The sequence below is a fragment of the Struthio camelus genome, chromosome 1, assembly GCF_040807025.1.
Source record: "Struthio camelus isolate bStrCam1 chromosome 1, bStrCam1.hap1, whole genome shotgun sequence".
Taxonomy (NCBI): domain Eukaryota; kingdom Metazoa; phylum Chordata; class Aves; order Struthioniformes; family Struthionidae; genus Struthio; species Struthio camelus.
Genome location: NC_090942.1, coordinates 100,086,948 through 100,112,385, shown reverse-complemented (window position 1 = coordinate 100,112,385; position 25,438 = coordinate 100,086,948). Strand labels below are relative to the sequence as shown.

Genomic DNA, 25,438 nt, shown 5'->3' with positions numbered 1-25,438 from the left:
GTTTTCCCAAATGGCTGGGGGTTCAGGATCTGACCAGGCACTGGGGTCTTCAGGCCACCAAAGCTCATACAGGTTCTCCTTGCTGCAGCCCAGGCACTGGGATATGGCTAGAAAAATACAGGGGTGGGATGACACTATGCTCCAGATGGCACTTTTCCACCCACGGTAGGGACAAGGAATTGCTTTTCTGCCGTGGGCTCCTGTGAAAGGCAGTGTCCCACCCCCCTGTATGACTACCAAAGCAGCGGATGGCATATCTTGCCTGCTACCATCTGCATGGCAAATATGCCTTAGGGAGGGGAATTAAATGTGGGTGTAAAAAAGCTTGACTGCTATAATTGTCTCCAATTAGTTTAAATATTTCTCTCTCTTTTCTGCACATTGATTCAGCCTTAATACACAGGCAGGGGCAAGGAGGAAAAGACATTATTTAGGCTTGGTTCACTTCCTTGTTTTGTGTCCTGTTTGTTATTCGATCTTTTATTTTTTTAACTGGCAATTAATAACACTGTCCAAGAGTATGTGTAGTTTTAGTGAAACAAAGTCATTCAAGCCTCTCTTTCCCCCTCTTAATTTCATCTGGTCCTTAGGAAACTCACCTCATCACTCTGCACACTTAGATCTAAATGACCATTTCTCTGTTCACAAAAGTAGTGATTTCTTATGTGATCCATGGCACAGGGAAAAGTGACATAATTCTTGGGAGGGATAGGAGCTTGCAGGTTAGGTTATATGAGTCTCAAGTTACCACATGAATCTTATTATTCTGAGTAAGTTCCTCATCTTTTTTTTTATGTTTTCATCATACCCGCTGACGGCTTTGACATACACTCAGCTGCAGATTAAACAGTGACAGGCAAAGCAATTGTCATCTCTAGCTTTCTGCCCTGTCTCTCTCTGGGAAACTTCTGCCTCCGCAGTACAAACTGTAGTACCGCTCCTAAACCAGTGCCATTTACAGCCGGGCTTATTAAAGTGAATCATAATCCATTTTGATCCATGGTAGCCTAGTAGGCTGCAGAGCGTGACGGTCAAGAGGTGACTCACAAACCACCTAATCACCTCAGCTATGGGGCCAACAGCTTTCAGGAGATGGTAGAGTGGACAACAGGGGAGCAGAGATCAGTTCAGCAGCAGGATTTTAATCTGGCAGCAAATGAGTGTTAAGATCCTTAACGCCTCCCATGGAACAACAGTTACAGGTCAGGGCAAGTTTTTACATTGGTTCCCCCATAAATTGTATTGTTCCCTTCGCCCTTGCGCCAGCCCAAGTTCTTAGGCTGACTACAAGGACGGTGGTGAAAGCTTAAGCCATCTTCAGCTCTTTCTTGAGTTTTCCAGTAGCCTTCCAGTATGAAGGAGGGATAGAAGCATCATCTGTCATATTTAGTGGCTGTGAAATTGTGTGACGCTAAAGCACAGTGAGGAAAACAAAATCTTGAAAGTGGATAATCCCTGCACCTCATCAGCCACAGAGAAGCCAGGTTAATCCCAAAATATTGAGGCTGTTTCTGGTGCTGACTTACCATCTGCTCTTCCTCATACTAGGCATAACCAGATGTGAACTTCAAAACCCTTTGTGTGAAGCTTATTTACATCTTCAGACATTTTACCTTCATGAAAACATGTTTTTCCTTTCCCTAATAGAAGCCCATTTGCTTTAATGATGTTGTAATTAACACGTGGCAGCAGACACTGCAGGCTGGCCTGGGTTTTCACTTGCTTTCTGGAAGGGTTTTGATGGATCCACGCTCTTAAAAAGATTTCTGAAGCCTTTAACTGTCAAGCTTTTTGATGCCTAGTTCTCAGGTACAGTTTGCCTACAAAGCAAGTAAGATTTAATTTTGGCAAGTCGTGCATAAAAAGGGGAGAGAGGCCTTGCTTAAAATTGGCTAATGTGCTTAGAGAAGCTGGCCCAGGAGCGGATGGGCAAATCCCCAGCTGTGGGTCACCTTTAAAAAAGAAAGTTGAATAAGGATAGTAAACTGACATTCTGAAGAAAAGCTAACACTAAGCCTAGCCATATAGCAAGCAACCCATAAATGCCTCTATTTCTATAGCAGGACACATTCTGAATCCAGCTGCCTGACCAAACTAAAATGGGATTGAAACAACTATTTTGGCTTAAAGGAGGAAAAAATTTACTTCCTGAGAATAGTGCTGCACCTTGCTTTAGAAAGCATCTTCTTATTTTTGCAGTTTTCAATAGCAATAAAACAATTTATTTAAACTCCCTTTAGCAACTCAGAACCCAATTTTCCGTTCTTATTACAAGTGCTTATGACAAACACATCAGCCAGGATTTTTCTGTATATGGAGATATGAATACACCTTCCTTAACTAATGGGATTGTCTGTTTTATGCTAGATACACATTTAACACACACATTTGTAATACAATTATTGATGCAATGGATTAAATATGGGGACTACAAAACCATGCAAGAAATGAATTCGCAGTCACTGATAATGCTAGAAGGATGTGCACTAAGAGGAATGAGTACAACAAATAGAAAATGTAAGCTGTGACAATATTTCTTGCTTTAACAACATTATGGGAGTAAAACCATATGTCAAAAATAAATCCCTTTTGGAGCTGTATTAAAATACACTGTTTTAAATATACATACATACAAGTACGTGCACACCCACACAAATGATGTTAAAAGAACAGTTTTATGGTTTTGAAGTCACTTTACCAAAAAGCTAGGAAATGTTAGAAATAAAATCATATAGAAGACAAATGTGTCCCCTACATTGTATCTATGTATTATGATATAGTCTTTAATGACATAGTCATATATTTTTTTTTCTAAAGGATCATACCTCATTCAGCACGCAGGATGGATGCTGTCCACTTAATCAGCAGCTATTCAGTCTCTTGTTCACTCCTCATTATAAAATGAGAGGCCCCAAGCCTTATTTACCGCACACTGTTAAAATCCTTCTCTAAAGACAGAATTTTTAGTTGCCTCCTGGGCTTTTCTGTTGAGCTCATCCCTGTGGTATCTGAGCATTTTGCAGTGAAGATATTTATTTATACAAGACCCTTGTGAAAATAAGGGATATTATTAGCCCTAATTTACAAAATCACAGAAAAAATTTTGGGTTTCCAGTCTGAGCCACCTAACATCAGATTTTTCCAGTGTGCTCAGCCCCATGTGTTTAAAGCAGAGTTCAGGTCCTACTGAGCTCAGTTGCAGCTGCAATACTCAGCATTTCCGCAAATCAGGCCCCAGGGTACAAAATCAGATACCTAGAAAATAACAAATGCAGAATTAAACTCTGCCAATGGAAAGTTTGCTTTTTGCAGTTTCTGACTCCTTGTCCAGCCTATTTCTTTTCCAGTACCCCCTCTCCATTCTTTTACTCCAGCCTCCATCTCTTCCTCTGTCCTCCCGTCCTAGCCTAGATCTAGCCTCCTCGTAGGCTTGCTGTCAGCCCTCCAGACCTCTGACCTACGTCCCAGCCTCCTCATCCAGCCACTCCCATGCTCAGCCCCTCCAGTCTTCACCAAGACGGTCTCCCAGACTAACAGGAAAGATTCAGGAAGGAGGAGAATGACCAGTAGTGGATGAAGGTTAAGCCAGGGAATGCTTGTGAAAACTTGAACCGCACAAGTAGAGGAGGGTGTCATGAAGAGAGAGTTAGGCTCTTCACAGTGTTGTATGGTGAAAGGATGGGACACTACGGTCACAAGCTGAAACAAGAGAGGTTCAGACTGGGTATAAGGAAAAACTTTCCCCAGAGGAACAGTTGAACAGTGGAGCAGGTTGCCCAGCAAGGCTGAGCAGGCTCCATCTTTGGAGGTTTTCAAGACCTGACTGGACCAAGCCCTGAGTAACCGTTCTGACCTGCTGATTGACCCTGCTTTTAGCAGGTGGTTGGACTAGGGACCCCCCACAGCCCCTTGAGTTATCCTATAGTCCTAAAGGGAAGCTATGGCCCTAAGTTGCAGCTCTCCTTTATGTTACAGACACCCTTCCCCAAACAGCAACTCAGCTCAGATTTGGCTGTGGTCCTTTTGACATTCAAATTACACCTCTTTCTCAGAAAGGCATTTGCAAGAACTCCACCTCAGCCCTGGGCCGGAGCACACCTAGCGGTGCTGGAGTCCATTAAATGGAGTTCCGAAACCCAGGATTCCCTTCTCCTCTCCCAGTGGACTATAACGAACTGAAATGTGGGAGTTTTATTCATGGGGACAGGAAAAGGTATGGCTGTGACAAGAATGCCATGGCTTCTTTGAAATATGAGGGTGGTGGAACTTTTGAAACTGAAGGTCAGAAGAAAGTGACAAAAGAAAAAAGGGAAAGAAGAGAAAACTGTGTTTTTCTCTGACTTAATTTTTAGACAAAAAGTAATTATAAAATAAACAATAAAGAAATAAAATAAAATAAAGAAAAACAATAACCGGCAACAACAAAAAAAGGGGCATAGAATACTACATCGCAAGCAGTTATCTGATAAAGCTGTAAGCAATGCAAATACAGCCTGGCATGGAGAAGGGCTCTAAAATAGCTGATGCTCCTCTAGCTCACCTAGAAGAAGGACAGGTCAAGAAATGCTTATGCGTTTTACCTTTGCATGGTAAAGATATGGCAAGAAGGAAATGCGCTGCCAGAAAAGAAAGACTTAAGTGTGGCTTGGATGCACAGCCTGAAGCATCTGCCTCTTCTTGTCCAGCAAGTTTTTGCACGTTTTCTTTTTGTGTGCAGTGTTATGGATAACATGAAAATAAAAAAAGCCTCCCAAGAGCTTTTCTATCTATAGGTGTATTTCAGAAATTTCAAAGTACATCACCAATGAAGATCTCATTTCAAGACTGCGAAATACAAAAGCCTTGCCTGTGTGGAAAGTTGTACTGTCTCAATTTGTTCTTTGTTCTTTTTCAACCCATTGAATAGTTTTCAGCTTCTGTGAGGACATATTATTTCTGTTTAAGAGCAGTTTACTTCAACTATAAATATATATATCTACAAAGAAGAGGTTTAAACTAAACTAGAAGAAGTCACATCTGACCTGAAAAAAGGAATATTTATATATAAATATATACGTATATCTGTGTGTATATATACAGGTTTGCAGCATTAACTAAGTCAATTTTAAACCCTAAAAGATGTTGCATCCTTCACTAGATGCTGTGGTATAAGTATTATTTCCTTCATTACACTCTCATTGGAGCCAAGGCTGAAATTCAAATATCTGCTAGGCAGCACTTCACTTTGGGAGTGGTGATCTCTGCAGAGCTGATGGTGGTGTCAGAAAGCAGAAATCCTGCCATAGTGGCAGGAATTTGTACCTCCTCTCCACATCCTCCTCTTGGTGCAGGGAGCATCCGCAATATTCTTAAAGTGTAAATTTATGCGAGGCAAATGCAAGTGTTGGGACCCAGATGGGGATCCTGCCTAAACCCTGGCTGCTCAGCAAACGACAACAGCCATCAAGCTATGGGCAATACCATGTTTTCCAACAGCCTAAGGGCTTTTAATGCTTTCAGCTCTGGTCACCGTGAGCAGCACCGTGCTGCCCAGGGGTGCTGTGCTGCGGAGCCCACTGTGCCCCCAGCTCAGCTGGCTCCCCTTTCCACCCTGTGCAGGGCCCACAGCCCAGCTGAAGTTCAGTCGGGAGCTCAATGAATGCAGAGATGGCACAGCAGCCTTAATCCCTTTAACTTTAATTTCCTTCACCTATACAGACTGGCAAAAGTAAAAAGTGACTTTTTTCTCTTTTTTTTGGAACAAGGAAATGAATCCTGGGCTGTAGGGGATGGGCTTCAGTGAAGCAACTAAGCAACTTTCTATTTACTGTTGAAAAAAGAAAGCTTTAGCTTTATTGGAATCATTCAGTGAAACAGCACGGAAAAGCAGGTCATTCTCTCCTACCTCTCATTTCCTCTGCCTCTTTCCTATCCCTCTTTACAATTTGAGGGGGAAATTTTGACATCTGCTCTTCAACTCAGGTCTGTTCTTCGCACTAATTTTTAGTTTCATTGGGAGCACTTGAACCCTTGAACGGTGCTTTCTTATCATCACCACACCAAGTAGTTACTGCTATAAAAGAGGTGAGAGATAGAGAGAGATGCTTGATACTTCCCAGCTGAGGAAACTGCTGCCACTAACCTGCTTTTTTGGCAGAACAGTGAGTCACACATTAGGGCTGGAGCAAGATTTATTTATCTGAGTTAGAAGAATTAAATAAAAATTGAGAACAAACAAACAGTAGTCACTGACAGTCAGTTGGTACCTAATGAGTCATATTTTTGGTTTAGCAGACATTCAGATGTTTACTGAGTAATTTTTTTCTGAGTGCAGTTGCTCTTAGAGACTTCTGTGCTGGTACTAAGCCTGTGATTATAACTCCCTTTATCTCTTAACACAGTTTGCTTCCTGCTTGGCAATTTTGCTCCTTTAGGGAAGTCAGAAAAGAATATATATATTTTTATTTTTTCTAACAAGAAGGAAGCATCATGTACATAGTGAGAGCTCCTCCTTGACATGTGGTATCCTACAGCTGTGGCCTGATAACCAGCTGATGATTCGGGTGGGACACACGGTAGACCTTGCTGGTTACTGGATGCTGACACTTTTCCGAATTTTCGGTAGTTAAAGTGCGCTAAAAGATGAAAAGCATATACTGAATCATTCTCTGGTACAACTTGGCTGTGTAGTCGTTGCTCCACTTGGCCCAGGGCTGTTGCACGGTCGCCAGGGGCAGGGCTGGAGGAGGTGTCACCGTGAAGGCGAAGGCACTGGAAGGCCGCTTGGGTCTGTGCGCAGATGAAGCCTGTGCTGGGGAAGAAAAAGGAAAAAGCCCTGTTTTGGAAGTTGCTGTTTCTTTAAATGGGAGATAGAAACCAGAGAAAAGGTTTCAGGCAGAGCCAGTGCAGTGAAGGAAAGAAAGACTCCTAGTAGTTTTCAGTGATAATCTTGTTTGCCTTTTTCTAACAAAATCCTTTGTTCAGTTCAAAAGAGAAGATGAATAAAAAAGGGGCAGGATGGAAGTATGGAAAGCAATGAATGCTACAGAAAACGTAAATCAGCTATTCCTATTTACTGTAGTACAAACACGTAAGATAATAGGATATTGGGAATGTGTCTGTCAAAGTAAAGGAGCTGAGGAGAAAGGGCAAACACGAGTGAGAGTTGCCAGTTTTCCAAGTTCAATGTCAAAAGCCAGCATTCACGAACAAGCCTCAAGTGTTATCTTTAAGCCCTGCAATACCGCTGTTGGATTTAACGTCTATTCCAGGGCAGAGATGACTGAGATGTATAAAGGGACAAAATCATGCCAGCTCGAGGCGGCAAGTTGGCTATCTCGATCCGTTCAAAGCCCACGCCAGCTTTTGCACAAAGGCAAAGAAAACATGAGTGACGTCTTGGTAACCCAGTAATCCAAAGCCCAGCCCTCTGTGCATCAGGCCATCTGGGAGCCCCTGATTTTGCAGACCCCTGGTCTGAAGGAAAGTCAGCGAGATGCTGCCCAGAGGCGGTGGGAGTTTAGAGAGATGACATTTTGGTTTATGGGAAATATAAGGAGGGACATAATGTAATTGCCGCTAGGCATCTTAAAGGCTGCCGAACTTCAACAAACTACAGGAGAATGCACATTGTTAGGAGTACAGCTGCGGCATTTAGGGCAAATTACCGGTGAAAAAGGGGTGGGGAGCAGATCCAGAAAAAAAAGGAATGAAAGCTTAGCTGAAGTGCGATTCCCTAACAGTGCATCAAAAGCATGTTTCCATATTTGGTCGAATTTTAAAGCAAATTCCTGCATCGTTGTCCCTCATAAGGACATGGGATTCAAAAAGAGGTCTCTCCAGTTTCTTTCCACAGTCCTTATGAGGCTTTGAAATAAAGGTGCCGATTTTTCAAGCTTCTCACTTTCAAAGGCACTTTTCCACACTGGGAGAGGTCTGGTGCCCAGACCTGGTGGAGGTTACTTCTTTTCTGATGAAAAGGTGCTAGCTACAGATTCAGGAGCTTAGCATAGGCACTGTTTTTTGAAAACTTTGACCTAAGCTTATTGGATGTTCTTGAAAGGGATATTTTGAGATAGGAAAGAGCACAGAAATGACGCTACTTGCGAGCTTTGATTATAATAAATCATAGCCAGTAAGGCACCCTCTCATAAGACACTCTCCTCTTCTTTTGGTTCAAACTCCTTCTATTACTTGAGAGTCATCAGAGGACAGTACAATTACTTTGGTACAAAGTTATTTACTTCCAGACTTCTGGTAGGCCATAGTGAATTATAGTTACTGAACAAGCTTTTATCTAAGATTCCTACAACTGAGCAATTAGCTTTCTGACTCTTATGCTAAAGCAATTCATATAAACAGATTATGTTTGTGAAGCAAAACATTTAGCAAGTTGTAAATTATGAATCACATGTTGATTTATCTTTTTCTTTTTTCTTTCTTTCTGAACAAAACATAAATTTCTGCCTGCAGTGGGGTATTTTTTTCTAAACTTGTGGAATGTGAATATCTTTGCGGTATAGAAAAAGCCCCCCAAAGGGTCACAAATCTCGCCCATTTACCATGTAGGATGAGGGGACTCCTCTAAGGAACAGGCATTTGGGGCTTTGTTACAAGCAAAACGCCATCAGTTATGACGGGCTGTGAATTTCCTGCATGTTAACTGCTCCATGTTAATATATAGGGGGTGGAGGTTACATCACATTTACCACAAGCAAATGTGGTTGTGTAGCTAATGCGAAGTAGTTCAGGCTAAATAAATTAATCTCCTAACTTGTTCTTCCGACATTTGTGAGTAGCCAAAACCACAGGATAGGTAATGCAGCTCCTTTGTATGATGATACTTCTATTCCTTTATCCATGCTTTGTATAGCAAAATAATGTTGGCATATAAAATATCGTCAATATCATAGGAATTAACACCCTTTTAAATAGATGGTATGGTTGCAAGTTCTCTGCAAATGTAAGCCTTGTTATGTGCAGACTTTCTTGGCTCACAGCTGCAAAACCTAAACAGTAGTTTTTGGAGAATAATGACATACCTCTCTATTTCCTTTAAGACTAGTCCTTACACCTTCCCTGGAGCAGAACCTGATAAGAAAGGACTTTTTCTGACTCCTTCAACTGCTTAATAATTAACTATATGACCTCTGTTTAGAAGTAGAACCAAGCCAATTAATGCATAGTTTAACCAAGCGTATTGCCTGTAATGTGAATGTGATGTGTACTGTAAATCTGGGAAACATGAGGATTAAATGTGAATAAAGTATTCCATATACACCATGACAAGGATAAGAAAAGTACTTCTTTGCAAATGTCTTCTCTCGTTCCTTTTATGGCACTTTGCATCACTATGTAAGTATGTATAATTGCTTGAAAAAACACACAGAATTCTAGCCCCTTGGGGTGCAACTTAGTCAATAAAGAGAAATAAAAAGGGTCAGTGTTTCAGTAAGGAATGAAATTTTCTGCAGTAATATGGTATGTTCCCTGGAAGTGGAAATATTTCTGCAACACCCTTCGCAGGAGGGTTCATCCTAGTGGTCTACATCCTACATACTTTTAATCTAAGCTTGAAATGTTTTCTGCCACCTACTGCATTTGCATCGTTGCTGTCCTGTTATCTGAAAAAATTCTCCTAATCAAATAAACCTCAAAAATGGCTTTTATCAAGTTTCTGAAAGTGATTTAAAGAACATCTTTACTGTATCCAAGTGAGTCAAGGACCATTTCAAGGTAGAAGAAAAAAGAGGTGGAATTGGGCTCTTCTGAATGCAGGGTTGTGTCAGGACTGAGGATGGCTGGGCGTTCCTGCATCCTGTTGTAGCATATTAGACCGACAGGCACATGCCTACCTTCTGTTGAAAGCATAAATCTTGTTTTAATGGCAGATGGGCTTTTTCACTTCAAGTACTCTAGCATGCACAGATTTTACTCTCTGTGGTGGTCAGCTGGAGCCTTTCAGCAATTAACTGAATACTTAGTATGAGAAGGGAGAGCAGAGTCCTTTTTCTTTATGAGCCCTTTCACAGGTATGGGCTGTCTTGTGAACTAAATCTGCTGTTTGACAGTTGTGGAAAGTGTCACAAAGCCTGAATAACAGCAATTACTGCTCACCCTGTTCTCTGTGCTTTGATTCTAATGCCTTTAGGTATTCTGCAAAATCCTAAGATAAAGACTGAGATGCAAACAACATCCCTGAGATAAAGGCAATAAGTGTTCTGTATGACATGCTTTATTTGGGAGGTGCTCAGATAACACAGTGATTAGTGCCTGGTGAGACAAGAATTTTTATTATTTGTCCCTGATCCTTTAGACAGTTGAATCTTACGTTTGGAAAGCTGATGTCACGTCAGGCAGGACTACTCAAACAACGCACACTTGACAGAGGTTGCGCTCTTCCAGTGTTACAAAGGCAAAGTGTAAGAAGAGCAGTGAGGGCCGAAGCACACTTGGAATGGAGAATGAGGAACTGTATACAAAATCTAGATCAGAACTGGGATGAAAATGTCCTGTCTGGGCCTAAAATGAAAGCCCACACGATTTGACTGCCTTCATATAATCTCCAATAGAAGTTAGAGTTTATATCTGGGAATTCCTGGACAGCTGATAAGGAGTGTGGCAACCACTAAGAAGGGTTTGTACTCTCATATAGGTAAGGCTGATCCGAGGCTGCTCTTTCCTCTTTGCAGCAAAGCATTGCAGCACCAGTTTAACAGCAAAAGTCCAGGAAGCAGTCCTTTCTACAGAAGCCCCCTTTACAGGGATATTTCTCTAGGTGAAGAGGGAAAATGGGAAAATTAGTGCAGAAGAAGGATAAGGAACAGTATGCAAATGCTATCTCATGGGCATCAGCTTTAATAATAATGTGGGCAGAGGCTGTAACAAAGATACTTGGTGCCTCTGTCTATTTGAGAGGGGGCATTCCCCCTTGTTGCTGTCTCTAAGATGTAATTAAAAGCAAATTATGGCTTTATTCTTTGCTAGGGTATGGTTAAACTGGGTTTAATCATAGTCACATGCGTGGCTGTGTAGTTAAAGGTGGCTGCTTTGGGGTAGCAGGACACATCAGCCAGTGGGGCTCAGACCTATGCGTCCGGTTAAGCCAGCAGCAACAGCAGGAGCCTCTGGGTCCACAGCCTGCCTGCACTCAGGCAACACGACTGACAGCACCGATGTCTGCCCTGACACCGTGGACAGGGTACATCCTGGTGGCTGCAGAAAAGGGAGGGGGAACTGACTTCTGGCCAAGTCAGATATCTGCAGTCCCAAATCAGAGCACTCAGTGCAAATATAGAAACTGTTTCAAGGCCAAGTCTTACTTGCTGATGTTACTCACAAGCATACCATTCAAGCTGGCCTTGTGCTGAGGGTTAGTTGGATCTCAGGTTTAATTCGTTTGCCTTTCTTCTTCAGCCAGTTTTGGAAGATATCTCTTCAAGTGGCATCTCTGTTGTGACATTGCATTCCCCTTTGGAGTAATATTTCAAAATAAGAACACCAAATCTCAAATTTTGCCTTGTCAATGTTTGCTTTTTTTCTCTAGAATAGAAATAATCCCCTATACACCCCATTTTGGCCTTTCTCTGTCCCCAGAGAAGAACAGCTTCTAACTCTGGTTGCAAATCCAAATCTGAAATCTATGACTAGATCTTGTAATCACATGGGAGTTGTTGGCCCTTGTCCATCATAAGTCAGACTTGTAGAATAAGCTCCATGTTGCATGATTTGAAAAAGAAAATTCTCTTTAATCGTCAAGATTTAACAGCCTGAACATACCCCATTCAGGCTAGGCCAGCAGTAATGAAAATGTTGGAGCCATCATCTGTTTTGTTTTTCGTAAAAGGGTTAGGGGTCTCAACATAGAAGCAAGGGGACAGAAATCTATGTCGTAAGTGTCAAAATTAGAACTGGAGACTATGCCATTAAGATTTTTTTCCTTTTTTGTTATTGGAGACAAATTAAAAAAAAAAAAAAGAAAAGAATGTTTGTATTGAACAGAAATAGATTTTTATAAATATTCTTCAGTGAGAAAAAATATCTTTTCAGGTCAACTTAAATTGTTTAATTCAAACAACGCTGTGTGTCTTGAAAGGTATTCACACCACTGAATTTCAGGCAACAGAGAGATGTTTAATTTTGTTCACCTGTCTACACAGGCCTTCTGAACAATCAATGAGGCAGAGAGGCTTTTGCAGGAGCGCCTGAAGTTTGGGTAGCCTCCCAAAGGAGCTGTCCTTCTGTGCTATGCTGATGCTTACAAACACTGGCCTCTTTAGGTCAACACTGGAGTACCTTCACTTCATGAGCCCAAACTCCTGCTTCTCCTAAGTCTCTTGTTCCAGTTATTTGACATTTTTCCAGCCTTTTCTAACATTTTTGTCAAAAGGAAAAGCAAACCGGGGTGCTTCAGAAATACTGACACATAATATTTCATTTTTTTTCTGCACTTCCCTCGCTCCTCTATCCCTCTGGCCAAAACTATTTGCTGCATTTGATCCAAATTTGTGAAGGGCTTTTGTTGCCTTGGCACACTGTTTTCTAGCAAAGTAACCATTCTGCTGAAAAAACACTCAAGGTTAAAGCCAGCTGTAGATTAAAGCAGATAGATAGCTTCTATTTTTCCTGTAGTCTTTGGATAAGCACAAGTTCTAGTCTCCCAAACTGTTAACTTGACATCTTGCACCAGTGCCTAACGCAGAGAGCATAGGAATAACATTTTAAATAAACAGAGGAGTATCTTCCCCCCACTTCCTCCACCTTCCTCAGTCTCTCCTTCTGCCAATCTCCTCTGGGGAAAGAGAGCTGACTGTGCTAAGGACAAAATGGCACATGTGCAAACTCCCTCAAGGAGCACTTAAAAAGCTGCTTCATCACAGCTGTCTGACATGGACATGAAGAGAGGATTGTTCTCTTACTTCAGATTCCAAGCAGCCGTCGATATTATTGCATATATCCACCTATGTGAGTTACAAATTGGTGACAAATATGTTTGAAAGCTAATCATTACCTCAGTCAGTCAATTATTCAAAGGATGCATCAGTGTGATTAGTTGCTCCTAGTTAATTATAGGAACGGTAATTAGCTAATAAGGGAGTCCCATCATTCATATAATACTGATTTTCATTATTTTAGAGGCAATGATTTAAAAAGTCCCCTGAATCTATATATTGAGAAAACACCCTAGATTACTTTAAAAATAACTTTACCAAGTTGCAGGAAACTCCTTACTCTCTTCTGGCCAACCTTATACTTCTGCTGTCTTCTCAACATTGGATTTTTTTGAAAATTAATGAGTATGTTCTCAAAGGTAGCCTTATTTGTGAGTTGCCTTCTGAAGATAAAATGACACAAAGATGAATAGAAAACTTATTCTATCTTGATACTTCATCCTTTGACAAATCTGAACTAATACCAAACAACAGCAAAGAAAGATGGATATGTCAGAGACATTATATTCCACTTTTGTAGAGACACAATTTGCTCAGAAATTACAGATGCAAGACAGCTGGATTTCATACTTCTCCCTAAAATAAGTGCCTCAGGGATAATAAATGGTGTAAGTCTTCCCTTTTGCTTAAACAGATTCTGCTTGTTTATTCCTTATACTTGCTCTTCCTTCTCAGGAGCTTCAGCCCCAACTTGTTAAATCTTTATAACTCAGTCTTATGCCTGAGCCCTAAAAACAAGGGCAAAGGGCCCAAATCCTCATGGGCAAATAAGCACCTAACTCACAGTGATGCCCCCACATACATCTGAGTCTCTCCTAGACTGTCTTCTTCACCTCCACTAGCTCAAGAAGGCAGCAATAATCCAGCATTCAGTGCTGGGGCCACTCAAAACACATCATGCACCCATGACTGGGGTGTATAAACCAGGTCTGAAAGAAGCTAAGAGCTTTCCAAGAGCTAAAGCAGTGACTGTAAAGTTCAGGCTAGCCAATCTGACAGGTGGTTAAAAAGAGCTGTTCTGTATTTTCTCTTCACCTCCAGCTGTGCTTGTCTGACCATGGCTGGCTGGCTCAGGCCACCTAAACCAGCAGCAAACTAACCTTACAAGGCCGTGAGGGGTGAGAGGAGCAGAGCCCTCCAGGGACACGGGGAGCGTGGCAGTGGCATCATTGCTTTCAGCTGTTGCCGACTGCCCATATCACCCCTCTGTACTGAAAGCATGGCCTACTTCACCTCGTTGGTGTGCCCGAAAACTTCTCAGTCACTTCAGGTAAGACACAAACCTCAGATTGTAATGCACTCCTACTATTTACCTCTAGTTTGCAATCAAAGGTGGCCTAGGGGGTGTAATCTTTGCAGCCCCCTGCAATCTTATCCCAACCCCCCTGCCTCCTGCCCTTGTGCTTTCATTACATGCTGGAGACAAGCCATGAGAAGACTGCCCCTCCTCTCCAGCTCTCCTGGCATTCTACCAACCATCTAATTATCACAGGCTTTTGATTTTAATCTTATTCATTTTTATTTCACCTCTGTCTTTACCCTGAACGTCTCTCTTGATTCCTGCTCCAGTTCTAGCTGCCCTGGCAACAATTGCATTAGCATTTCACTAAGACACCCCATTTATTTATTTAAAACAAGAAAAAAGAAAGATTTATAAAGCCTAGTGGAAGCTCAGAAGACCATGATCTTTTTTAACTTAGCATTTTCTAGTGGTCAAAGCACTAGAATAGAAGCCAGGAAAATCTGCGTCTGATAAATATTCCGAGAAAATCATGTAAGCTCTCTCTCAGCCTCCCTGTGTGAAACACAGGTTTTATACCTGACAAGGTGTTAAGAGACATCTATGTATGGTATGCATTATTTTGCAGTTCTCCATTTTCTTATCAGAGCTCGTAAATACTAGTCACATGACTCAGACTCAGTTTCAGTGAGCGCCCTTGCATGCTTTCCAAGCTCACCCACTCTTAATTGTCTATTTTTCTTCCTTTGCTTCACTAGATAAATAAAAAAGGTTGGAGGAACACAGAAATCCTGTTGCACTGAACTTTTGGTACCTGGCCACATTAAAGCTTTAATAATCAGAGCCATAGTCTTCATATAGTTTTCAGATGGTTTTTAAAGAGCTCTTTTTCTGAATAGTGAAAGGTGAAACATTGAACATTTGAACATTTAAGCCTATGTTATTTGATGCATAGATGAAACTAGGACATTGCATGAGTTTCTTTGCAAAAATATGTAAAGGAATGAAAGTTCCATATTCACCAAAGCAAAAAACACCACAGGAAAGTGAAGATTTTAGGACTGATTTATTTGAATTCTGTCTGACACTCCCTAAACAAATCACAACCCCCTCCGATTTCCCATTACTGCTGTTGTTTCTTTGCAAGGCAGCCAGCTGCAGAGCCACTTCTTGTATCCAGCATTGAAAAAGGTCCCACTCTCCTTGGTGCAACTTCATTTGATAGCTGTACCTTGATATTCTGTGCTTTCCCTGCCCATTCTAGTTTCAATTCAGACACCTTCCAGCTCATCTCTTAGGCCTTTCCCTCTTCCTCTTGCGAAAATTTCTCTCTTCCTTTCCTCTGCTGTCTTTCATCCTCCATCTCATGCGGCAGGCATGGAAGTATTACTGCTGTCAAAGGGAGAAAGTAAAAGTAGGCATCGCTCCTGAAGAGCAGGAGGGAAATAGGCAGTGTTAGTGGATGTCTCACTATCTGATATTTGGCAGATGAAGGGGTGAAGAATAAGATGAGAACCAAGGCCCCTACAACAACTATGGAAAAAGCTATATCTACAGAAGAGAAAAAGGTTAAATTAATTCTTCTGGAGCCTGTTGGACTTGAGATATGGACAACTGGGGCAGTTACAACCAGATACACCTATATCGCCATTTCCTTTTTACAGCACTTCAGGAATAAAGAGGTCCTTGCTGGAGGTTCTTGGTGGACCTGCACCAGCGAGACACAATAGCTTCTGGGTGTCTTCACAATAGCCTTGCCTGAGATCAAATTTACCATCTTCCCACACTTTCCTGCTGGCACACTCTTGAGGCATGTATAAATCAGCTTAGACTAAACTCAAAGCTCACTCTGTGCCTTGGTTGCATTTGCTAGCTTTGTGTCCAGACTGTATGCCCTGTGCGCAGCCAAGCACCTCCGCCTGTCTTGCCTGCCCTTCCCTCCGTGCTGCAGGACTGACATCAGGCAGCCTGAGACCCTTCCTGAGAGACCAAATGCTGTCTTCTGAGAAGGCACGTGGGATTTCTAAGGAAATACAAAGTGGAAATAGCGTGTCTTGGGAATGCCCTCAAGACTCTGTGGCCCTGGGAAGTATAAATGTAGCCAGATACACCAGCACAGAGACTGGAAGGGAACTCCTGACAATCCTGAGGGAAACAGGACCTTTCAAGTATTTTTAGGGACCTGCCCAATCCAGTCTGAAACTTCTCATCTGGGGACCGTTGCTTATAGACAAACATCTAGTTTCCCCAAGACAGAAAGGGGTAGTCAGTTGTCACCTATATACACTTAAAAGAGTCAGAGATTTTGGATCTTACAGACTCTAAGCTTTGGAGATGTCTGTGCTAGAATGGCATGTCCAGCCTTGAGATGAAGGGTACTCCAAGAGAAATCCTGCAAGGGTGGGTGGCCAGTACCAACAGAGGGCCAAAGGCTGAAGAGGGGGACAAACAGAGTCATTTAACAGTGATAGAGGCTTGCCATGTCTGGGAGAGGAGCTGCTCAGACTAATGGTGCAAGTGAATCAGAAGGATTTGAAATGATGCGATGTGCTGAGCTCTCTGAGCATCTCTCTTGCAAAGGCAGTATGATCTGGCACAGACTGGTCCTACTGACTAATCCTGCCTTTCTTTGCTAGTGCTTGAAAACTTATATCTGTATGACTCAATAAATCAGTTCTATTTATGAAAAGCTTTACCTTCCCATGCTGGAGAGCAGAAGCAATGCAAATGATATTGGATCAATCTGATTCAATTACTTTGTGTAATCTTGAATTTAACCTCTCTGACAAGAACTTGGAGAGATATTTTGAATTATTTTTCCTTTTTCTTTCTTCCTGTGTTCAGTTTCGTCACAGCTGGCATAGGTAAGAACTAATTTCGGCCCCTTCTCCCATCAACTACAAGCAAAGCCCCTTAAGTTGTTTTACATGTGTTTCTTGGGATTTATCAGAAGCTCCTCTTCAGATGCATATGCAAGCAATTGCATACAAAACCACATGCACTTACTACAGACTAGAAAAACAATTACAACATAATTTTCCTATGTGAAAGAGTCCCTTTAAATCTGATCCACCTTGAACATTAGAACAGTTTTTCTAACAAAGACAAAAGGTAATAGGGGAATTGTGTGACATGAACCCGGACACTGAATAAATAAAATCTCTGGCATGCTGAAAGATGGATGAGTGAGGAAAAGGTAAGTCAAAGACCTCTCTCCAGAAATCCTCCCTAATTGGTAAATCCCTTCTATATCAGTGCAGCATTACACTGCTATGAAGAGACAAGACTTTCTCTAAAGCAGTCAGCATCCAAGCAGTTTAGAATATTTTAGGCCAAATTGAATTCTGCTGGAAGACTACCCAAACCCCAGAGCATTTCATGCTATGCACATGTAACCTGCATCCTCTCAGAAGCATCATGAAATGGGAAGCAAAAAGAGGGAATTTTTAGCATAGGTCAGGGAAAAACCATATAAAGTGCAGAAGATAATCACCTCACAAAGTTTGTCCAAAAGAAAAATTTCCTCTAGCACAAACAGAAAAACATGCTCTTGGTCCCTGCTGGCTGTGACCTACTGGTGGAGAAGCGCTCCATGGCACCATTAGGGTGTGGGCTTGCACAGCAGAGGACAGGCAGGTCCCTCAGCCAAGGGGTCTGGAACAGCCACTGCTATTTCATCTGTGGTTTCCAGCATTCCCTCAGTCTTATTCAGCTTTGTCTGGCAAGGCAAATGCATCTTTTCCAAACATGGGACATTTTGTGTGCTGAAGCTTGTCTAGAAGAATTTTAGGAAGCTTGGTGAATGGAGGACCGCTTTGGAGCCAATTCAACAGCACTCGTATGTTTCTCCGTGCTGTTTGATTTACTGCTGTTATCTAAATGCTTTAGTCTTCCTGGAAATATATTCGTGTGTTGATAAATTTTTGTGGTGGTGATAATTAATTCCTACTGGAGAAAAAGTGTGTGCAGAGAGTGCTGTAGGTTTTGTGTAGGTAGCTGTATATAGATACAACCACAGGCATTGAATAATCATAAAAAGAGGATGAATGGTGAATTCAGGCCCAGTGTGCCTATTGATTAAAATACCAATAATAGCTATGTATTGCAAAAATCAGAGTCATATTGCAAGGTTATAAAACAGAGCACACAAGTAAATCACTTGCTTAGATTATATTATTATCCCTGGTGAAAGTAGTTCACATAATTGCTCTGTCAAGTAAATTTTTACATCACAAGTTAGAAAAATGTGGGGAAACCTGTTAACCCCACTTGTCTGACCTGTTCCTGTCAGAACTATCTTTAGTTTGAGCTTTGGAAGCAACAAATTGCATAAAGTCTACACCCCCTTTCTAACATTATTATCCCCCCCCCCTGCTGTTTTAATTTATGTGTTTAATTTTGGTTTGCTGGGTGCAATATGGCTAATTGCTTGAGAACTGTGCAACCTTACAAGTGAAATTTTGCTTTTATAATTTGTAGCACATCAAGTGTAATAATGTACATTTAATTTCTCAAAAAGATAATTATGCAAATAGAATTATTTGAATAAAAATTCACACTTTATGCAGGATAATGTCCTCTACCTCCTAATTTGTACTAATATAAGTCTGTAAGGAATTTTTAATAGGCTATTTCAACCCAGGGCTGGAAAGGGCTGGACTGAAGCAAAGGACTAACAGGACTTAAATGGGACAAAAAGGTTTTGTAGAGCTCTATAGCAAAAGCTGGTAGAGGATGATGCAGGTATCAGGCTTGGATGGATGCTAGAAGATGCTGTACCCAGCCATGGTCATGTGGGAGGCTGTGGTTTCACTATGTTTAGCTTGCTGAGGAAAAACAAAGAAGGAAAAAAGTCTCTGCAGGTAAGCAGAAGCATTACATACAAGCAAGGCTTGGAAGACCCGAGCTTTTATGAAAATGACCCACCAGCTGGGCCACTGCTGATACGTGGCTCATGCACAGGCCAATGTCATCCCACTGCTGCTGTCTTGGGGCGATGTACTTTTACACCACTCCGTAGTCCTACGTTGTCAGTGTGTGGCTGAAGCATCCTGAGATGTGCGTCCGGGACTTTTCTTTTTGAGAACAGATACCGTGTTAATTTTCCAAGGGATGTTAGGATCCTCCCTGCACTGGCCACCTCTTGCAAGCGGGAAAGACATGTCCTGGCTAGGAAAGCCATGCTTTCAGCTAGCCCTCTTTTTCTTCAGTCCACAGGAGCCCGATGCAAGTGAGGTGTTAAAGCAGCGTAGCGCTGAGTTTTCTCTATTCTGTTTTGAAAGAAATCAATATTCTCTGTGGCCATGTTTAAAATGACGTGCCTGATCCCCCTTTCTTCCCAGAGAGCACTTTGCTCCCTTGCCTCTCGCACCCATTGCTCAATGAAAGGCTGGCCCACTAGTATTTGTGAGCATTAAAATACACTGAAATTTCAAACAGCAATATACATTTGTTGCTTTTAAAATCGTGCTGTTTGGGGCTTGCCACATTGGTTATTGCATTTTTAGTAATTCCCTAGCCTTGGAATGAGGAAAATATTGAAAATTCCTTGGGAGCTATTTAAATAGAGAAATATGACAAATGAAAGTTTTAAAAGGTGGTGACTTTCCTACTAGATTATTATAAAATAGCATGATTAATGCCTATACTCTCGATTTGTATTTTCTGCCTTAATTGTTACAGGACTTTTTTTATATGCCGTAAGTATATTTATAGCTGATAAAAGAGCAGGCAGTCTAAGAGTTTGAAAAACTATTTTTCCATAGGAAGGATATAGTCCGAGCATAAGGTTTTGCATAAAGCCTCTATGTCTTCTCTTTACCAATGTGTGTGTCTTCCTTCTCCCTCCCCACTCAGCTAATCATCACAGGGCTTATAATTTGAAGGTCACAAATAAGGAGATACTTTTTGTAATGTTTCCGTAATGTCGACATCTATTTGCTAGAAAAGAGGGGGGACTGAGGTCAAGCCTATTCATTTCACAAACTCTGGCCAACATTAATATCTGAATACGGTCTTGGTTTCCTCTTTTAGGTACGGGAAATAGCTTTAGTATCTTGGATACCACAATGTGATAGCTATCGCTTTTTAATGTTGATCCCTATAGGCCATCAATCCATAACCAGTGTTACTACTTACTGAAGCTGGGTTGGTTTCAAACTAAGATTTACAGATAAAAGGCTCCCTATGCTATGACTAATTCCTTGAGTTATATGGATCCACTTCATTTTTTAAATTCCTTGGGCCATCGACCACCACTGATTTTTAGGCAGAACTCTTCACTGATTTGATTGAGGAGTACTTAAAAAAAAGATTGGATGATACGGCCTCATGCTTTTATGGAGTTCAGTTACTTAATGTTATCGGATCATATTTTTTGGAGACTTGCTCTTTTTTGTTTTTGTTTTGCTTTGATTGCTTTAAATACAATGTGGCTTATAACTGGGGAACAGAGAATAAGTTTGTATGAAATAAAAATGGCTATGGGTCTTCACTGAAATATATATTGAGGCTATTTTTACTTTCATTGCTGAGTTTTGCAGAATAAACAGATTACAATAAACAGAATACAGAGAGGTGATAACATTATTATTATTATTTATACAGCACCATAAATGTGCGTTCTGCTTAACAGACAAATAAAAGACATCTCGGGAGATCACTTGAAGTTCAACTTCAGCATAAAGTACAACTTTCTTCTGAACATTTCCTTTTTTTCACAGTTGCAAAAACCAAATGTTTCAGGCTTAGGTGCATTAAACTAAGGAACTATATCCTTATCTAGGCCCAAAAAGAAAGTGATTTGCTCAGCACTGCTTAAATGTGTAGGCTTTCTGATAAAAACCTCCTAACTGCAATGGAGGCCAGAGCTGACTGGATGTTCCCATCAAAGCTGCTGGAGTCCAGGAATGCCTTGAACTTCTGAAAATTAAGCAGAGTTTTATGTTCTCAAAGGTGATGGCTCAGTGTAGGGCACAACACCTCACAAAAATTGTTGCGACATAACATACTCTGCATTTATCACATCATTCACGTTCAGCCAAAACCTTAACCTTTTTTTAAAATACATTATTTATCTTTTTAAAGAACATAAAAACTGAAGTGATCCAGGCCTAGAGAAGGTGTATGAAGAAGGAAAATCTTGGAAGTAGATTTGATTTAGAAACTACCTTTGGAAAACTGATCTAAGTGATGAAAGATGATCATGTAAGCATGTTTTCCAAGGAATCAAGAAGATGTGTGCACATTGCCGTAGCCCATAGACATGAACTGAGAGCCAAAAGAGTGCAGGGAACCCACTCCAGAGGAACAAAGTATTCCAAATGAATGGTTTCAAAGGAAATTCACTGAAAATACTAACCAAGTAGCACAGCAAATTAATTAAAAATTATGCATTAAAAATATTTATTAAAATAAGTGCCTATCTAGTATAATACTTATATAGTTCAGAGAGAGGAAACAATCTTCATCAGAAACATTTATAAATTCCCAGGCAGTAAGAAATACGAGTAGGCACTGAGTCTGTTGGGAATAAATCACGCCCAGACTTCAGATATTAAATCAGGAAGGAGCATGGGCTTTCATTGCATCTGCAGCTGCGAACTTTGGCAGGATGCAGGTGGTGTGCCAGAGAAACACCTCCTCTGGGCAAGGTCTTTTATAACCTAATTGCTAATATAAAACCATATTAATACAAATATGGACAGCAGCTTTATCTTAATTTATAACTCCATCTCTGGGCAAACTAGGTAGACCTTCTTCTAGATAGTCTATATCTAGATAGCCTTATCTGTGAGCTGCTTGACCCAGTGTGATCTTGAATCCTGTGGCTAGTTCTAGCTACCAGATATGAAAAGTTCATTGCTTCTATGGCTTCCTGCCTACAGCCACTTCCTTTAATAGTGCTTCTTTGACATTAGTTTTCAGCCTTACCTATCCTAGAAACTAAATTTACAAAGCATAATTTATGATGAAACTTTATCTAGAAAGCGTTGTAGGGCCTAAGAAAGCCATATTAGCAACCTTATCAATTTTCTGGCTTCTCTTGCCAGCTTTGTCTGCTAAGGCTATTTACTGCTTAAGGCATGTAGTGGGTGGGGGGAGAGGGGGAACTCTCTCTGGGGAGAACTCATCTAATTGCAAGAAACACCTACACTACGTTATTCACGCCGAGCCCTCTACATAGTCAGTGGGAAACATATTCAGAGCAGGTCCTAGAGCAACGCTTTAACTGTAGCCCCTTTTTTACTCATATAGATGTCAGGGACATTGAGGTACACTGTCTAGATTTCTGTGGCTCCCCAGCATATGAAATTAAATAATTCTTTCTAATCTTCACCGGCAGAACAGTACTGCATTTTTCTGTGCAAGATTTTGATTTGAGTGTATGTGCCATCCATGTCCGGAGCTCTCCATAAACTATAGGAGTAAACAAAGGATGGGCCATTAAAGCTTTGTATAATATTCTAAAAACCCAATTAACTTATGAACAATTGATTTGTGAAGCCTGCATTGAAGCCTTCATTTTCAGTAGGAGCACGCGCGGAAGTTTATTTTTTGAGAAATAGAGGAAAAAAGGGCAGAATACATATAATTCTTAAAGGTGTGACACACTTTTGAGTAACTATGAATGGTGACATAGATGTTCTAGCACTGCATTAGATTCCTAAATTGCAAAATTTAGTAGGCTGGAAACGTGCATCATTCCAGACCTCTAGAATTGTAAAAACAAATTTTAAATATGCAGTGTGCTTGTTCTGTCATGGTCAAAAAATGACTGTGATGACAGGTGATAGGCTGTTTGCTTCTGAACTGTTTATCCATAATAACTCAGACAGCTCTGGAGTCCTGGTACTCTTCCTTTCCTGTTAGTTTGACCCTGGGTTAGGAAATGACAGTCCTGGAAAAAGTTCTGACTCTGACCAGCTAGAAGCAAGTATCAGCATCAAGTTTTATAAAGCTAAGGAGAAAACTTCTCTTCCAGGGATTAGAAAGCACTAGAGCCAATTTGGTTGAATTGAAGCCTGCCTCCTGAAATATTTTACAGTCCTTCCCAGTCTGATAATTGATTTCAAATGCCATCTGAAAACACTGTAGGATGGCATCCAGAAAAAGGGGGATCTGGCATACCTGGCTGACATTTATTATTACGAGCCTTGCTCGGTCCTGAGCAAGGCTTTTGAACACAGTTCTCTTTCTGACCTGCAGAATAAGATCAGGAAGACTATAAAGCAATTCCAGTGAGGGAGATAAACATTGACCCAGATGTTTTGTTTTAAAAGTCTCAATCAACAAATATAGAAAGCCTCTAAAGGTGTTTGAAAGCCCAATACAACATTTCTGTTTAAGGGCTAACGGAAAATTAGCTGTTGCGTACAGAAATGGGTTCAGCTAGGGTCTCAAGTTTTGTTCCAGGTGATTTTAAAACTGACAATTTGCGATCTGTTTTGCATCCATAAACCTTTCTAAAAGTCTTCAGGAAGAGGTCTGGGTACTTTGAGGATTCAGAGATAAAAGAAGCCTCCAAAATAGTCTTAGCGTTAACTTTGGCTACCTCTGGCCTTCGTCCAGCAAAGCGCTTACATGTGCTCGTCACTTTGAAACTGGCTTGGTGTGACAAGTCCTCGTCAACAGGATTTTTCATGTACCTGCAGTTAAATACTCAGACAAATGATTCTCCAGAGCTAACCTTTCTGCCTGAAGGCTTGAAGACCCTGTGGTAGTCATCGTAAGGAAAGGCCATGCTTTATGTTTCTGGCTGTCACTTCAAAAGGTTCCCTTTCCCTTTGGACAAATACCTGGGCATTTGGCTTGCCACACAGTGCTCCAGCTCAGGCTCAAAAGCTCTTCTGGCCTAAACTCTTCCCTGTCAATCCTGAATCTGAGCAGCCCCACTCAGCCCAATCAAACACCTTCTCAGGACCCAAACACATTTACTGCAGAGGCCTGGGCCCTTTGCTGGGGAGAGCTGACCCTTAACAAAGCCAGCCTGGCTTTTACAAATTAAAGAACAACTCTCCTTCCCTAACTTTCCTGCTAGAATTTTGCCACTTCAATAGAGAAATGTGCCTATACAGAGCACAGTCTTCTGGTGATGCTTTTTTGAGTAAAAAGCTAATAGGTGTCTTGTAAGCCAGGGAACCACCTTTTTTTCCCTTAGAACTTTGTAAAAGCTAATTGAACAGCAGTCACGGCCCAGCACTTAATGGGCTTTCACATCTCAATAGCAAACATTTTTTTCTGTGTTTAAGAGGCATATCCTGGGCAATTTGTTCCCTTTCATAGAAGGTAGGTAGTTTGAGCTCAGAGAGAAGGCTACAGTATATCACTTCTATTACCTACTTTAGAACAAATGTTTTATAAAAGTTCTGAAAGTAATTTCTTATGTCAGGGAGGGTGAAACTTAGTCCTTGTACTCAAGACGCTTTAATTAGTTTTCCCTGAATCTGTTTTCTCAGTTGTCTCACTACAACTGGAGCAGTTTTATTACCCTGAAGAAATAATTTGCTCTTATTAAGACCAAGAGCTCTGTTCTATAATTTAGTATGTTACATTCATCTTTAACGTTAAAAGGCCTGAGCCAAAGTTCACTGAAATCAATGGAAAGTCTGCTAGTGACACCAAAGGGCTTTAGGTCTTTTAAAGAGGGTTTTAGTCTGAAGAAGAGTCTACCTACACTGCAGTTATTATGTGCAGCATATCTAACATGGATATTATTAGAGGTGTAACTATGCCCTGTGCAGGGCTTTGTGGGGCCAACTGGCAAGTATTTATGCAACTCCTTGAGAAGGTGCGGGTTTTTTAGCCTCAGCTGAGTTTTATGCTGCCATGGTTACATTGCTAGAAATACCTGCCCTAGTTAGCTTAAATTTAGCCTGTATATGCTTACACAAGTTGAAATCACTCCACTATAGACATATTTACTCTCCCCAGGGCTTTCTTGTGTTGTAGTGATATGATTTCACCCCTTAAATCAGAGATCTCTCTCTCTCTGGTTTTGCTGGCTGGATCATGCTCCTGCTTGTCAGCAGTCAGCAGTAACACTGAGTCTTCTGTAGCAGTATTGTCATTTTCAGTTACAATCCATTTTCTTTTTTCCTTACTTGAAAAGGTTTGGAAACTCCTCCTTTTCTGATAGGTAAATTTTTTTCTTGCCACCTGTGTTTCCCTGGTGGATCTGCTAATAGCAATAAATTAATCCCTAGATGCGTTATAGCACGGTTGAGCACCATTATATTGACAATCGAGCCAGAAAAAAAACCTTCTAGCT

The 25,438-nt window shown here is 41.1% G+C and overlaps 2 long non-coding RNA genes across 2 annotated transcripts in view; one reads left to right on the top strand and one right to left on the bottom strand.

The window, feature by feature from the left end:
* LOC104144227 (uncharacterized) overlaps positions 1-25,438 on the top strand; it is a 104,469-nt gene that overhangs the window by 69,180 nt on the left and 9,851 nt on the right. The gene's annotated exons all lie outside the window — the stretch shown is intronic.
* LOC138061011 (uncharacterized) overlaps positions 4,311-25,438 on the bottom strand; it is a 38,009-nt gene continuing 16,881 nt past the window's right edge. The window contains exon 3 of the long non-coding RNA XR_011134568.1: positions 4,311-6,790. This is a non-coding gene — a long non-coding RNA (uncharacterized lncRNA). The remainder of the gene's footprint in view (positions 6,791-25,438) is intronic.